Here is a 17,561-nt window from a genome sequence, read left to right as displayed (position 1 = left end):
GGCCCCTAAATTCCTAGCTTAATTTATTAATTGCAGTGTAGTCTTGGTCTGTTCGGGTGTGTTCAAAGACTTCAGTGGAAAACCGATGTTGAAGGGCAGGGCTGAATTTCTTCCTTTAATCGTGATTTTTGTTCTGGTCATCATAGCATGAAAAGGTTGTTTAAAAAATTATAAAATACATCTTAGAGTATTTACAACCCCCATGGCTTCTGGTGGCCTTGTGGACCCTAGACCTTTGCCTTACTCAATTGTTCACCTACTTAAAATGTTTAGAATGAATAAATACATGTAGGAACAACCTGAAGAATAAGGCAAATGGTGAGAAAAAGAAAGAAGAAAGTAATCTGTATGCTGTGAGTAGGCCAGGATAGGGGGAGGATAGCTGGGGAAGTGGGTGATGTGTGAGGGTAGTGGTCATCATGCAGCACCATGGTACCCCTTTGCCTACGGTGATAGTTCACCTAAGGCTGGCTCTGGTGTTTCCATGCAGACTTGTGTTTTAGAGCTGAATGTTCTGGCCTTGGTTTATCTCCCTTTCATACATGTATGGTCTAGACATATCTGGATTTTTCTTTCAGTTCCGTCTACCATTTTATTTTTATTCTTGCCTTCAAAAGGTGCAAGGGCACATCTGAAACCAATTTATCTTGAGTGCAGTTGTCTTTTGTTAAAGGGACCAGTTCCTGTTCCCTCAGTTACCAACTATATGTCTGCACTTTAGTTCTATTTTCTACCACCAGACATTATATCTGCTTCTTTAATTAGCACTGGATCTCCTAAAACATTAACTTATGCATGCCTTATATCTATTCCAGGATTTGTACCAGTGGAGCCATCATGCAGTGTTACTATCTAGCTACCTACATTGTGTGTGTGTGTGTGTGTGTGTGTGTGTGTGTGTGTGTGTGTGTGTGTGTGTGTTTGTTTGCATGTGTGTGCAGACACATACATGTCATGCCTTCTGCACCTCCCAGCGAAGAAAAAACAGTATTGCACATGTATTTTATTGAGGCATTGCCTTATAATTCTTTTGAGCCAAAAGACTGATTTAAATGGAAAACAAATTAAGATGGAATGTTGCAAACCAATGGTATGGTATTTCACTTCATTGGAGGCTATAAAACTCATGATCATTTTTATTGCTACTGTACTTTAAAATAATCTTGAACTTATGGTTCCAGACTTTTGGTAATGTGAAATGTTCCCTAAATGCTGTATTAGTTTATTTTTTCCAATGAACTTTTCTATTTTTGAAAATGCAAACTATGTCTTTCCATCATATAGGCCACATAATACAGTTATAAGGTTAGCCATACAACTGTGAACTATTGCTGCCGCACACCGATGTTCCGTAGAGTGGGTAAATATTCTGGTTGAGAGGGACCTGCTCAAACAACATAAACTGAAAAATGATATATGTGTTTTGTGTGCAGAATTGACCATTCAGTTAAATGCTTCACATTTGGATAACCTGTTGGGGGGAAGTAAATGAAAAATTACAGTCCTTTGAACATGATTTGGTACAGAGGAAGAGAGGAAAACCAAAGAGAGATCTTCGTGACTACAGTAATGGCAGATCCTTCTTGTGAAAGACCACTCAGAAGGCTTGACACTGTTATGTGTGTACATCATCATGAAAATCATCAGAAGCAGCAAGCAGTATTGTTTGCCTCTTTGGAAGGGATAAAAATGAAAAACCATCAACCACTGGCCAAGTGAAAACGACAATAAGGCACAGACCAGGAAACTTGAAGCAGAAAATATTTAATCCAATAAAAGCACACCGACTGAGCGCTTTCACCAGTAAACACTGGCTTCTTCAGAGTCGTATACAAACACACCCAACAAAGCTTCCTTTAAATATACTTAATAAAACTCAATTGTTCAATTAATCAATCAATTCATTTGTTATCATCACTTTAAAATTCAATTAATATTATTTTCTTCCCATACATTCAATAACTTGATATACTTTGAATTCATTTTAGATACATTTTTAGTAAAAAATCCTATAATGTGATATCTTCTTAAACACTACATATTCAATGTTAACCATACCTAAAAAAAATTTGTATACAGACATTACCTATGTAGTGTGAAATGTGTATAAATGTATGTGTGTATCTCAATGTATGTTTTTAATAACCACAAACCCTAAAACAAAACAATTATAAAAATGTATATATATCTCTCATGTCTTAATTAACACGGTGTAACCAATGTTATATAAATTTTTGTAAACCTCCCAAATGCATTAAAAAATACATATATAATTATTTTTGTTGTTTTTAATTTTTTTTTTTAATTTTTTTGGTGTATGAATTGTATGTATAAATTGTTTAAAAGTAATAAAATAAAACTACATAATTTGATTTATCATCTCTATCAGAGGTACATCAACTATTGTGTGTTGTTAATACAATATCAAAATCAAATAATTTGTGCCTTATGTTTCAACAAAGGTTTTAAGGAAATACATTCATTGAGCCCTGGAAATTTCGTGGCATTCAATCTAATCTGCCACTCCATTTCACGTAGTGCTACCCTATTGTTGATGTCACAATTCATATCTGATTTAACCCTGTCAATTATGAAAAATAAAAACTTTTTATATTCATGACAGTCTTTAGAATGTAAATAAAGAGCATTATGTTCATCTTTCCTTCTAATGGAACTACAATGTTCCCTTATTCTTTCTCTTAAACTTCTCGTAGTCATGCCTACATAGAATGCTTCACACGACATGCATGAAGCAATGTAGACACAGTTTCTAGTGGTGCAATTACATAACCCGGGGCAGGCGATGGTACGTTTAAAACCAGCTACACTCAGATATGTCCCCTCAGCAATGTATCTACATGTTTTACATCTACCACACTTATTCATACGAGATCTTTTATATCCATTGTTGGTTTTCTCTAGTATGTCCTTCAAGTTGTAACCCCTACCATATGTTATAATAGGTGCTTTACCCAATATTGCTCTTGTTTCCCTATTCAAAAAATGTTCCCAAAGACTCCTAAAATTAGCACACAATTCAGGTGCTCTATCGTTGTATTTAAGTATGAACATTGGGGCACCTTCCCCTGGACTGATGTTTGTTCGCTCATTACTAAAATCCTCTACCAAGGTTGTGCCACCTCTAGCTTTAAATTGGTATAAATTTGTTCTTTCTCTTCCTATATACCTCTCTTTTAATCTTCGTTAACAATCCTATAGGGTAACCCCTTTCCAAGAACATACCTATAAGTGTGTAAATCTCTTCCCTAAATGTAACATCTTCACTAATTAATCTTGATAAACGAACCATTTGGCCTTTGACTAAACCTTTTCGTTGATGCATCGGATGACAACTTGAGAAATGTAGCATTGAATTGGCATAACTTGGTTTCCTGTATATAGTACTTGTTAACTCAACCTCGTTTTTCATGATTTTTATGTCCAAATAATTGGCAACATCTTTATTCCAATTGTAAGTAAACTTAAGAAAATTGGAGGTCTCATTTAAGTATGAAACAAAATCAATAGCACTTTGTTCATCTCCCTTCCATAAAATTAACAAATCATCGAGGAATCTATTGTACAAAATAATGTTGTCATAATATCTAGATGTAAAAATGTACTCCTTTTCCCATGCCAATAAGACCAATTAAAAACAACAAAAATAATTATATATGTATTTTTTAATGCATTTGGGAGTTTTAAAAAAATTATATAACATTGGTTACACCGTGTTGATTAAGACATGAGAGATATATATACATTTTTATAATTATAATTGTTTTGTTTTAGGGTTTGTGGTTATTAAAAACATACATTGAGATACACACATACATTTATACACATTTCACACTACATAGGTAATGTCTATACCAATTTTTTAGGTATGGTTAACATTGAATATGTAGTGTTTAAGAAGATATCACATTATAGGATTTTTTACTAAAAATGTATCAAACCGGGATCTAAAATGGATTCAAAGTATATCAAGTTATTGAATGTATGGGAAGAAAATAATATTAATTGAATTTTAAAGTGATGATAACAAATGAATTGATTGATTAATTGAACAATTGAGTTTTATTAAGTATATTTAAAGGAAGCTTTGCTGGGTGTGTTTGTATACGACTCTGAAGAAGCCAGTGTTTACTGGTGAAAGCGCTCAGTCGGTGTGCTTTTATTGGATTAAATATTTTCTGCTTCAAGTTTCCTGGTCTGTGCCTTATTGTCATTTTCACTTGGCCAGTGGTTGATGGTTTTTCATTTTTATCACTTGTGAGTTCCTGGATTGGAGCTGGTTTGTGCTTTTCGTTTTGGAGTGATTCGACCCTGTGACCGGTGGAGTTGACGTGGTGAGACCAGAATATGGATGCTATTCTAAAAGAACTTACAGCAGTTTTGGGAAAACTTGTTAAAGCTTACAGTGAAGAAAAGGGTGGTAACTGTGAAACACTCGCTAATAGCCTTACTGACTCCCAAGTGGAACTTTACACTATGCATTCGCCCGGCAACATTACACCAGGGCAAAGGACAAATAACGTAACATCATATAGTGGAGCTGTGGGGAGTGTTAGATCTAGAGTTGGAGCTTCTGCTAACACTGAACAAGCTCCTTTAAATTTTACAACGAACACAACTCAGTGACGTGACTTGGCTTCCTGGTTCGAGGCCCTGGTGATTGACGTGCAACCTGACGCGACTGCCAGGGGCCAGAGAAGTGAAACGTATCAACCAGTTTTATCACTTAGAGAACAGATTTTTAAATATGAAAAACGTTGTACAAAATATAGGGCAATACAGCTTGACAGCGCATTCCTGAAGAAATCTAAGGAACTACATCAGATACCTAAGGGTCTCCGTATTTGGAAGCTTCCGACGGGTGTAGACCTTGAGTCAGAGGCTTACCAGGAATTAACAGACCTTTATCAAAGGACAGGTATGGAACTACTTGACATTATTTTGCGTAATAATGAATTAAAATCAAAAGTTTGCGTGATGAAATAACTAAACTTGATTCTAGTATATCAACGGATTTATTGTTTTTCCAACATAAGAATCATTACGATAGAGTAATTAAGAACATTGATGTGTTTGTTAGCAAAAATATAGCCCTAAAAAACAAAAAACTGGCTAGAGATGGTGCGGACTATAAGAATAAGACTGCATACCCCCCGGAGCATCATAAAACACATCCTATGACAAGAACAAGTTATAGGATGATATCGACCAACTTACCACAAGATTGTATTGAGAATTATCAGGATGAGGAAGTTTTTTTAGACCCGCCGGTAGTACTTCGCAGGTCGGAAAGATTGCAGAGCAAGGGGCCGCAAAATGGCAGAATGCAACATCCAAGCCCCAGGAGGAGGGGGAGGAACCAGCAGGAGGACTGTTGAACAATGATTGTTTTGTTGATTTTACACTATACAATGATGTTGAAGCATTAATTTTTGATAGTAATAACATTTGTAGTGTGGATGGAACAACATGTATTAAAGACAGTAATGAAACTGTAATAGTAATGACAGCTTCAGTACAATCAGTTCAATATGAAGCTGCTAATAGCAATGTAGTGAATATGGTAAAGAACACTCTACCACACTCAAATTGTCCACCCCATTTGGACAATTTACTGGAAACAGATGCTTTAACATTTAAAAAGGTAGGGCAGGTTGTAGCCCCACACAGCGTTCAGACATTGTGCAGTTTAGATCATTATTTTTTAAGAGCAGATGACGAACTTGACTGGGTTAGGTGTGATGAAGATGAATGTGAAAACGGTCACTTTTTCGGCTGTAGTAACCACTTTGAATCGGACAAGTTTGTTAAAAATATTTTGGAAACGGCCATGGAAATGAAACATGAGGTCATTAAGGAGAAAGGATTTATCATTTATAATTACACTGATTTAAAGATGAATGAAGCTTATTTTGATTTATTTAGTAGAGGTAATAAATTTGTGCCAAATTTCAACATTGATATAACACAGTTATTAATTAGTTTGAAACTGTATATGAGAAAGTTAAATTTACAATTATACTTTACTACAGTTCAATCAAGGGACACAATACAAGTTAATGGACAGGAACCTAAGACATTGAGAAGGAAAAGTACATTTATACCACCACCTAATATGGAGCTTAGTGCTTTTGAACACCTAGTGGAATATGAATTTAGGAAAATTTGTTCTCAGAAATTAAAAAATTAGGACAATTTGACTAAAGATGAAAGAATGGTGCTCAATGAACTTACCTCATCTAAACAATACAGGTGTATGAGACCTGATAAGGGTGGGGGGATGGTTGTAATGAATAATTTTGACTACAGTTGTCAAATGATGAAAATTTTGAGTGATGAAAAAACGTATAATAGAGTAACAATTAATGAGGTCAATAGAGCATATCGTAAAATTGATTTGTATTTGCTTGACGCTCTATATCAAGGTATGATTAACGAAACAGAATTTGATTACCTTTCGGTTAAATATCCCAAAATGGCAAGATTATTTGGGATACCTAAAGTACATAAAGGGACAGAGCATTTACAATTTCGGCCAATAGATTCAGAAAAAGAGTCTAAGACCGAACCCTTGGCAGCTTTTGTAGATAGACAGTGTAAAAAAGCATTATTGGATGCAGGTCATATCCTTAAGGATTCATGGCACTGTCTTGAGAGATTAAGAGAAGTAGATTGTATTGATATGAACAGTTTTGGTTTATTGACTATTGACGTCATAAACTTATTTTCAGTGATCCCACAACAACAAGGGCTTGATTTATTTTACGACAGTTTGTTGGCTAGTCTGAGTTTTGATGCAGGTAAATTAGAGCTTTGTCATGATTTGATGGAGTTCATTTTAAAGAATAATTACATTTTATTTGAAGGAGAAATGTACCAACAGTTAACTGGGGTAGCAATGGGGGCTCGGTGTGCCCCGGTTTTTGCGAACCTGGTCTTATTGGCATGGGAAAAGGAGTACATTTTTACATCTAGATATTATGACAACATTATTTTGTACAATAAATTCCTTGATGATTTGTTAATTTTATGGAAGGGAGATGAACAAAGTGCTATTGATTTTATTTCATACTTAAATGAGACCTCCAATTTTCTTAAGTTTACTTACAATTGGAATAAAGATGTTGCCAATTATTTGAACATAAAAATCATGAAAAACGAGGTTGAGTTAACAAGTACTATATACAGGAAACCAAGTTATGCCAATTCAATGCTACATTTCTCAAGTTGTCATCCGATGCATCAACGGAAAGGTTTAGTCAAAGGCCAAATGGTTCGTTTATCAAGATTAATTAGTGACGATGTTACATTTAGGGAAGAGATTTACACACTTATAGGTATGTTCTTGGAAAGGGGTTACCCTATAGGATTGTTAACGAAGATTAAAAGAGAGGTATATAGGAAGAGAAAGAACAAATTTATACCAATTTTGAAAGCTAGAGGTGGCACAACCTTGGTAGAGGATTTTAATAACGAGCGAACAAACATCAGTCCAGAGGAAGGTGCCCCAATGTTCATACTTAAATACAATGATAGAGCACCCAAATTGTGTGCTAATTTTAGGAGTCTTTGGGAACATTTTTTGAATAGGGAAATAAGAGCAATATTGGGTAAAGCACCTGTTATAACATATGGTAGGGGTTACAACTTGAAGGACATACTAGAGAAAACCAACAATGGATATAAAAGATCTCGTATGAATAAGTGTGGTAGATGTAAAACATGTAGATACATTGCTGAGGGGACATATCTGAGTGTAGCTGGTTTTAAACGTACCATCGCCTGCCCCGGGTTATGTAATTGCACCACTAGAAATTGTGTCTACATTGCTTCATGCATGTCGTGTGAAGCACTCTATGTAGGCATGACTACGAGAAGTTTAAGAGAAAGAATAAGGGAACATTGTAGTTCCATTAGAAGGAAAGATGAACATAATGCTCTTTATTTACATTCTAAAGACTGTCATGAATATAAAAAGTTTTTATTTTTCATAGTTGACAGGGTTAAATCAGACATGAATTGTGACATCAACAATAGGGTAGCACTACGTGAAATGGAGTGGCAGATTAGATTGAATGCCACGAAATTTCCAGGGCTCAATGAATGTATTTCCTTAAAACCTTTGTTGAAACATAAGGCACAAATTATTTGATTTTGATATTGTATTAACAACACACAATAGTTGATGTACCTCTGATAGAGATGATAAATCAATTTATGTAGTTTTATTTTATTACTTTTAAACAATTTATACATACAATTCATACACCAAAAAAATTTAAAAAAAAAATTAAAAACAACAAAAATAATTATATATGTATTTTTTAATGCATTTGGGAGGTTTACAAAAAATTATATAACATTGGTTACACCGTGTTGATTAAGACATGAGAGATATATATACATTTTTATAATTATTTTGTTTTAGGGTTTGTTGTTATTAAAAACATACATTGAGATACACACATACATTTATACACATTTCACACTACATAGGTAATGTCTGTATACAAATTTTTTTTAGGTATGGTTAACATTGAATATGTAGTGTTTAAGAAGATATCACATTATAGGATTTTTTACTAAAAATGTATCAAACCGGGATCTAAAATGGATTCAAAGTATATCAAGTTATTGAATGTATGGGAAGAAAATAATATTAATTGAATTTTAAAGTGATGATAACAAATGAATTGATTGATTAATTGAACAATTGAGTTTTATTAAGTATATTTAAAGGAAGCTTTGCTTGGTGTGTTTGTATACGACTCTGAAGAAGCCAGTGTTTACTGGTAAAAGCGCTCAGTCGGTGTGCTTTTATTGGATTAAATATTTTCTGCTTCAAGTTTCCTGGTCTGTGCCTTATTGTCATTTTCACTTGGCCAGTGGTTGATGGTTTTTCATTTTTATCACTTGTGAGTTCCTGGATTGGAGCTGGTTTGTGCTTTTCCTCTTTGGAAGGGACTGGCTACAGTACAGAATGGGAAAGTGATGAGAATGCTTCCCTCCTCTTCCACCAGCACAGGAGCCAGCAATACGCACACACAAAGGTTTTGGGACTTTAACAGCAGAGGTAAGTGACCAGATTTTAATAACAAGAAACGGGAGAAATGTGAATGGGTTCTTTGGTACAATGACCATAGATGAACAGTCATAATACAACTTTAAAAAAGGTAGATGGAAGTAATTTGTTTGAACAGACTTGAACTTTTGAATGCAGAAGAAGAAAATTTGGACTCTATGGTGATTCATTTATCTGGACTTGAATTGACTAATGAACAATTTATTTATTTATTTATTATTTATTTATTTACATTTGTTGACTGGGAGTGTCCAACTGGACGTAGGTCCATTTTCAGCGGAGGCCCGGGAAGAAAAGCTCCATAGTTAAAATATACATGCAGTAGTTATATTGGATTTACATAGCAATTAACAATATGATCAACACAGCAATTGACAATTGCAAACATAGTTACAGATAAAGAACATAATACATCAGTAGACGACTAAGATCTTTATCATCTGCAAAGTACGTAACAGATATTAACAATTGTTACAATAAGACGTTCCTGCTGTATAATAAGTAGTTAGGCTTATGAGCGTCTGAGCTTGCTATAATCAAGGTAGTTAATGGGGTGGAAAGAAAGGTAGTGGGTGGATGATATTAGAGGAGGAGGTGCAAGGGCATAGCCAGCATGTTTGTAGGTGCGCTTTTAGTAAAGTTTTGAAGTGGGTGCATGATGGTACAGAGGTAATTGTGCATGGGAGGGAGTTCCATAATTTGGCTATGGCACAAGAGAATAGTGCTTCTCCAGCAGAGTTATTAGCTTTAGTGACCTGTAAGTGATTTTTGTTACTGGATCTTAGTGGTCTGGTGGTGTGATAGGGTTGGAGTAGATTCTGGAGGGAAGGGACTTTTAGTGGATGGTTTACTAGTTTGTGGGCAAGTGTGAGTTGATACCATTGGAGGAGGTGAGGGAGTTCAAGCCAGCCCAGTTCAGCAAGTGAGAGACAGTGGTGACTACGGTAGGATGCCCCTGGGGTGAACTTGGCGATTTTGTTGTAGCAGGTCTCGAGCTTGTTTAGATCGCACTGCCTTAGGTTGGTATATATTGGAGAGGCATAAAGTAGGGTGGAGATAAGGTGGGAATTTGCTACTGAAATCTTTGCTGCTTTGGTGAGAAGTTGCTTATTTCTATATAATGCTCCTAGTTTTTTGTGAACTTTTTTATGGTCATGGATATGTGAATGTCAAATTTAAGTTTATTGTCTATTTCCACTCCTAGCAATTTGGTGTGTTCTGTTGGGTGTATAGTGGTGTTGTCTTTTGCTGTGATGTTAAAGTGAGAGCTGGTTTGAGTATGTTTGGTGGGTTGGAAGATGAGTAGTTTAGTTTTGTTTGGGTTGAGTATTAATTAGGCATTGGATAACCAAGTTTCAACAGAGGAAAAGGCTTCCTGTGTGACTTTTTGCAGTTTGGGTAGGGAATGGGCTGAGCATATGATGGTTGAGTCATCTGCGTATTGTATGAGTGTGCTATGTTTGGTGGCAGAGGCTAGATTATTGGTGAAAATAGAGAAGAGTAGGGGTCCAAGGATGGATCCTTGGGGAACCCCTATAGAGACAGGTAGTTGGGGAGATATGTCATTCTGCCATACAATGGATTGTTGGCGGTCAGACAGGTAACTCTGAAATCAGTTGGTGACTGATTGAGAGAAGGATAGGTTACTGAGGTCAGAGATGAGTTGTTTGTATGGGACCATGTTGAATGCTTTAGATAGGTCTAGGAAAGTAGCAGACGAGAGATAGCCATTGTTTTTATGCTGAAGGATAGTGTTAGTAAAGGAGAGTAAGGCAGTGGTGGTGCTTTGGTTTGGTCAGAAACCACGCTGAGTATTGGAAAGGAGATTGTTAGTAAGGAGGTATTCCAAGACCTGAGAGTGAATGCATCTCTCTAGTATTTTGGAGAGTGGAGAGAGAATAGCTATGGGATGGTAACTAGTTAGGTCTGTGGAGGGGCTGTCTTTGTGGAGGGGAATTATATGTGATACTTTCAAAGTGTGGGAACGTAACTTTCTGACAGAGATCAGTTAATCAAGATGGATACTGGGTAGGCTAGAGCATCAGCTGCAATTTGTAGGTATTCACTTGGGAGGTTGTCTGCTGCTAATTTGGTGGGCTTAAGTTTAGTTAAGAATTTTGTTTATGTTGGAGGTAGGAACAGGAGAAAAAGAGAAGACAGTGGGGAGATTACTAGTTGGAGGTGTGGGTTGGAGGGGAGGGGGGTTGTGTTGTCTAGCTACTGATAGTATGGTTTATGTGAAGTGTGTGTTGAATGAGGTAGCAATATTTTCGGAGGAGTGAAGGATGTTAGGAGGAGGGGTACTGACTTTACCTGGGTGGAGGATGGAGTTTATGGAGGACCAGAATTGTTTGGGGTTGTGTTGGGAGGAGTCTAGGGCAGACTGGTAGTATTGGAATTTGTCCTGTTTTATTAGCTTTTTGACTCTATTACATAGTTCTAGGAATTTCTGTCTAGTTGAGGGGATTTTGGTTTTGCGCCAGTGCTCCCAGGCTTTATCCCTGTTTTTCATTTCTGACTTAGTGGTTTTCTGTAGCCATGGGGAGGGTTGTGCTTTGGTTCTGGAAGGTTTTATGGGGGCATGGTAATTAAGGATGCTCAGGAAGGTAGTATTAAAAAATTCAACTGCGTCATCAAGACTGAGGTACTTTAGAGGATGCCAGTAACATTCTTTGAGGGATGAGATGAATGTGAGTGGGTTAAAGTTTAGTTTTTACGTATTTGACGGTAGATGACAGGTTTAACTTGGTATAGGTGTTTTTTGAGTAGGAATGTTGGGGAGTGATCACTGAGGCTGTCCGATAAGCAGCCTGCTATATATGACTGGAGGCTCTTACTGACTAGTATCCAGTCCAGGGTAGTGTGCTTGTTGGAGTTTTTATTTATCCTGGTTGGCAACTGGACTAGTTGGATGAAGCCATGAAGGTTTAGATGATGGGCTGGATGGCTGCCAGAACAGGATTGCCAGTCAATATTGAAATCACCTAAAATTATAGTTTCTTGGGGGCGATAGTGGGTATTCCAGCCGAGGAGGTTTTCTAGTTGAGGGATGTTTTGGCCAGGTGGGAAGTAGCATCCAATTATGTTGATGGTTTTATTTTGGTTTATTTTTAGGCTGGTATATATTATTTCTTCATTGCCTATTTGTGGAGCTGATAATTTTAAGATCTGGATGTTTAGCTGCTGTTTAAATATTATATCTATACCGCCTCCTTTCTTGTTTAGCCGGTTTACTCTTAGTATGCCGTAACCGGTAGGGAGGATTTGCTCACTGGTAATGTGAGGTTTTAGCCAGGTTTCTGCCAGGATGACTATATCTGGGGAGTACAAGTCTATGGTGGCATGGAGTTCATGGACCTTGTTGGATATACTTCTAATATTTAGGCTTAGTAGAAGGAGGTCACTTGGCTTTCTATTGGCTGTGATTTGGGAGAAGTAGTGGTTTCTAGTCTGATTATGAGGAGTGGGGTTGGAGATGGTGGGGCCAGGGTTGGGGTGGATGTTTCCACTTAGGGCTAGTTTTGATATGCATGAGGTTATTAGTTTTCTCAGTTTTTGAATGTGTTTGTTTATTAGGGAAACTTTATGATTGTGCTCTGTGGGTAATAGGTATAGTGGGAGGGTTACTATGTTAAGTTGTAGGGATGCTTTTTGTTTGAGTAATATAGTTGATAGAATATGCGGGGGGTGCATATGGATGGTTCTTGAGTTGGTGGGAGGGGAGCTGAGTGAGGGTGAGACATGAGTGGTGGTGTGAGTAGTAGTAAAGTGGTAGTGGTTGAGTGGGGGAATGATGGAGTTTTGGTAGAATGTAAGATATGCAAGGAGAGTGTATGCAGTGAACATAGGTATGGTATGCTTATACATGTTAGCTGAGCAGGAGTGATAGTAGTTGGAAGATGGAAGAGGTAGTGTTGGGTTTAGTGCCGTGGTTGGCTGTTGGACAGATGGGAGGGGTTAGTGTGTGTAATAAAGGTGGGACCACTGGGGGCGGGATGTAATTGGGGGCAGGGTGGGGAGCGAAGTGGCAGAGACCCTGTTAGTTGCTCTTATAAGGGGGCTGGAAACAATCAGGTAACAGAGTAAACTGATATAAGAACATATGTAGTGAATGTGGAGACTCAGGTAGGTACCCTGTATTTCCACGAACTATCAGTTAGCTGTGCCCCAGTTCAAGCTGTTTTAGTAGGTTTTATGGCAGAGCTGAGCATAAGGTGCTCAAAGGGTGGTTGTAGTTTTAAAAATGGTGCCTGCCATAGGTAATATTTATTAACTTTGGGATTGGCTTAAGGTAATAAACAGGGAAGGGGGAGGAGGAGAACAAGGGTGTGAGCAGGCAGTTATTTTGTACTGCTGCTAATGAGCCAAAGCAAAGACAAGTTTGTGTTTAAGAAACAATCAGAACTGGCCAAGAACTGCTCTGAAACTGTAAGTAATTTCTTAACCATTTCTCAGGTGGAAAAACAGGATAACCTTGTATCAGTGGGCTACTGTGGTCTCACTTTAAATTAACAAACACACACAGTATTTGATCAGTTATGGGTACTATTTGCTAACAGAAGTGAATAAAAGGGAAAATGGAAGATGTGTGTGTGTGTGTGTGTGGGGGGGGGGGGGCTGCTTACAAGCCAAAGCAGAGTGCTCTCTGGGGGATAATCAATATTAGCTCAAACGGGTAGACACATACTCAAAGTTAACTTTGGCTGTTTGTGTTTGCAGACAGTTCAGACCTGCACTGTGCTTTTCTTATAACAATGTATCCACCGGTTGGATAAAAGATAAAGGGGGTACAACATTTGAATACTTAGCGTGGTGTTAGGTCTAGAAAAGAAGAGTACAGAGAGGAGTAAGCACTTTTGAGATGGTAAAGATATATTATAAAGACTACAAAACAATTAGCTGTTCTAAGCTTAGATCTGAAGTTTGTTCCTACTGTTTTATCATGGTTGCATGTCTTAAAATGTGAAAATTTTCATCTGATTCGAAAATTGCATTTAATATGCTTTTTTCTTTTAGTAGAAATGACATAGGTGAGGATATTAATAATGACTTTAATGACTTTGAAAATGCGCAGGATATTACTTTTGGAAGTATGGATGACAGTTTTTATTCTTGTCTATCAGATATGCCAGATGTGTTGGAAGTGAATGCTTACTGTCTATTTGATACCTCTAACAAGTATAAAAGTCATTTTATGCCACCATTCAGAAATGAATGTGTTCAATGGTTTTCAACAATGTTTAACTATGCAGTAGATAAAGTTTTAAAGATTTTATGAGTAAAAAACATCAAAACCAGTATAATTTAACTAGAGCTGAATGGTATGCTTTTGCGTGATTAGTATGAATTAGCTTTTAACCCTGCAGACAAGGGTAATAAAATTGTTGTTATGCATTATAGCCAGTCAATGCATGTGCATCATGAACATTTGAGAAAGCATACTGTTTATGAAAAAAATACTATTGAGGTGTATTTGGAAGATATAGCGCAATATAATGAATTATTGAATAAGGGGTTTAGGTTAGGCTATTTATTTATTTTTATTTTACATTTGTTTACCGGGAAGGTCTGATTGGACAGAGCTGTCCATTTTCAGCAGAGGGACGGGGAGAAAAACTCCAGAACAATTGCTAACATACTATACATAAGATATTTACACATTCAGTTATAAAAATATAGCAGACAATAACATATGATTGCATAAGATATTTACATAAGTATAGTGGTTTAGGCATACAATTAAAAGTATAGCAGGTATTAACATTTGATTGTTGTTCATACAGTAGGTTTAGTACAGATAATCTTGAAGATGTACTGAAGATAAGGCAAGAAGCTAAAAAAGGAGGAGAATACAGACAAGTTCATACGAGGTGCATTGACATTTTAAGGGAAAGTTTTTCAGCTTAGTCTAGGGGAGAGTTAGTGGGTATAGATGGAGCAGTGGGGAGTAGGCGGCAGTGAGTTGGTAAGTAACGTGTGATAATATATAGTGCATCTGTGGGAGTTTTAAAGAGGAGGTTGGATAGTGGGTAGAGGAAAGGAGTTAGAACATGTCAGCCAGGTGCTAGGCAGTTACAAGTAACATGTGATAATAAATAGTGCATTGTGGGAGTTTTAAAGAGGAGGTTGGATAGTGGGTAGGGGAAAGGAATTAGAATATGTCAGCCAGGTGCTAGACAGTTACAAGTAACATGTGATAATACATAGTGCATTATGGGAGTTTTAAAGAGGAGGTTGGATAGTGGGTAGGGGAAAGGAGTTAGAACATGTCAGCCAGGTGCTAGGCAGTTACAAGTAACATGTGATAATAAATAGTGCATTTTGGGAGTTTTAAAGAGGAGGTTGGATAGTGGGTAGGGGAAAGGAGTTAGAATATGTCAGCCAGGTGCTAGGCAGTTGCAAGTAATGTGTGATAATACATAGTGCATCTGTGGGAGTTTTAAAGAGGCTGGATAGTGGGTAGGGGAAAGGAGTTAGAATATGTCAGCCATGTGCTAGGCAGTCACATGTAATGTGTGGTAATATATAGTGCACCTGTGGGAGTTTTAAAGAGGAGGTTGGACAGTGGGCAGGGGAAAGGAGTTATAATATGTCAGCCAGGTGCTAGGCAGTTGCATGTCCAGGAGTTGTTTAGGTGGGAAATGAGCTATTTTTTGAAGATGGTTTTATTAGGTTGTAACCTGATTTGTAGTGGTAGGGAGTTCCAAGTCTTGGCAATGTTGCTAGAATAGAGGGAGTCACCAGAGCTATAATGGCTTTTGGAGATTGCGATTAGTGCCTTGTTAGTGGATCTAATTTTTTGGTTATTGGAGTAGAGGGTGATCAGGTCTTGTAAGGCTGAGTTTTGTCAGGTTGGTACAGTATTTGGTGAGCTAGAAGAAGTTGGTTTAGAGCCACGGTGTTAGGGAGTTCCAGTCAGGAAAGCTGTTTTAGGGCCTGGCAGTGGTGGGTGCGGTAGGAGGAGTTTGTGGTGAATTTTGCTATTTTGTTGTAGCATACTGATAGCTTGTTTAAATCGCTCTTGTTTATATTAATTAGGACAGGAGAAACATGCAGTAATGTAGAGAGAAGATGGGTACGAGCTAGGATAACTTTACTGTTGCTGGTTAGGAAGTTTTTACATCTGTAGAGTATCTAGTTTTTTGTTGATTTTGGTTATTGTATGAGCTATATGTTTGTCAAATTTCATATTATTGTCAATAATGAACCCTAGTAATTTGGTTTGTGTGACGGGGGGAGATAGGGGTATTATCTAATGCAGAAATACAGAACAAGGGAGTAGGTGCTGCTGCTTTGGAAGGATGAAAGAGCATAAATTGGGTCTTTTTAGGATTTAGTATTAGCTGGGAGTTTGTTAGCCAGGTTACGATGAATGTAAAGGCTTCTAGGGTTTTGATTTGAAGTTGTTGGAGGGTAGGGGCAGAGCAGATTAAGGTGGAGTCATCACAGTATTGAACTAGATTTGCTAGAAGAGTGACTTTGTGAAGATTATTTGTAAATATAGTGAAAAGTAGGGGTCCAAGGATTGATCTTTGGGATACTCCTAGTTTTACAGGAAGTAGGGGGGAAAGGGAGTTTTTCCACCAGAATTGATGGACATGCTCTACCTAAAGAAAACCATATCCCCTCGAGCCACACACTCCAGTGATCTAAACCTCACCACAACAACAAATAGGACATGCCGGAGGGATAGATTCCTGTCCCAGAGACTTCCCAAGCTCTGGAACAAGATTCCACTCTACATTAGGCAGAGCTCCTCCCTAACCCTCTTCAAGAGACACCTTGACAAGTGGATGGGAAACAGAAAATTTACCCCAGGTATCACTTCAATGGCTCTGCTGGACAGAGGCACAGGGAACTAATCTAAGGGGGTGGCGAAAGCCAACACATTCTGGCTAGGCTTATAAATGCCTTTGGGCAGATAAACTCATACCTACCTATGAACCTATGTGTTTGCAAGAAAGTTATAAACAATGCAAGACATTTTCCATGTTTACAGTGCTGCGGTAACGTTGTCACCTCACAGTAAGATGTTGTCCTGTTGGATTCTCAGCTAGAGCGTCTTCTGTGTGGAGACATGAGTGAATGGGCATATCTTCATTGAAGGTTGTGCGTCAGGGCCGGCAACTGGGCACGTAAAAATCTACTGCCAATCATTAGCAGACAGGAGTTCCGCTGTGGCATCCCCAAACCGGGAAAAGCCGAAAGACACAACAACAACATTAATAATTTAAAAATGGTTAATTTTACATCATGTAAAGTCATGAAACTGTCTCAAAATATTCCACAACACCAAGATGTCCTTTCCTGGGCTTATCATGTACAAAATATCATCATGTGCAAATAAAGCAAATGTTTCTTGATTACTGTACCACCTAGGGACCAAGAAAGTCCTGAAACCATAATAGAGTGGGGGACAGTTAGTTTTAATTCTGAGAGTGATGTTATTAGTTTTGTATGG

This window comes from Protopterus annectens, chromosome 4.part1 (genome assembly GCF_019279795.1).
Source record: "Protopterus annectens isolate FY-2018-M chromosome 4.part1, PAN1.0, whole genome shotgun sequence".
NCBI lineage: Eukaryota > Metazoa > Chordata > Ceratodontiformes > Protopteridae > Protopterus > Protopterus annectens.
The sequence above is the reverse complement of the archived record's forward strand: the minus strand, read 5'-3'. Positions refer to the sequence as shown.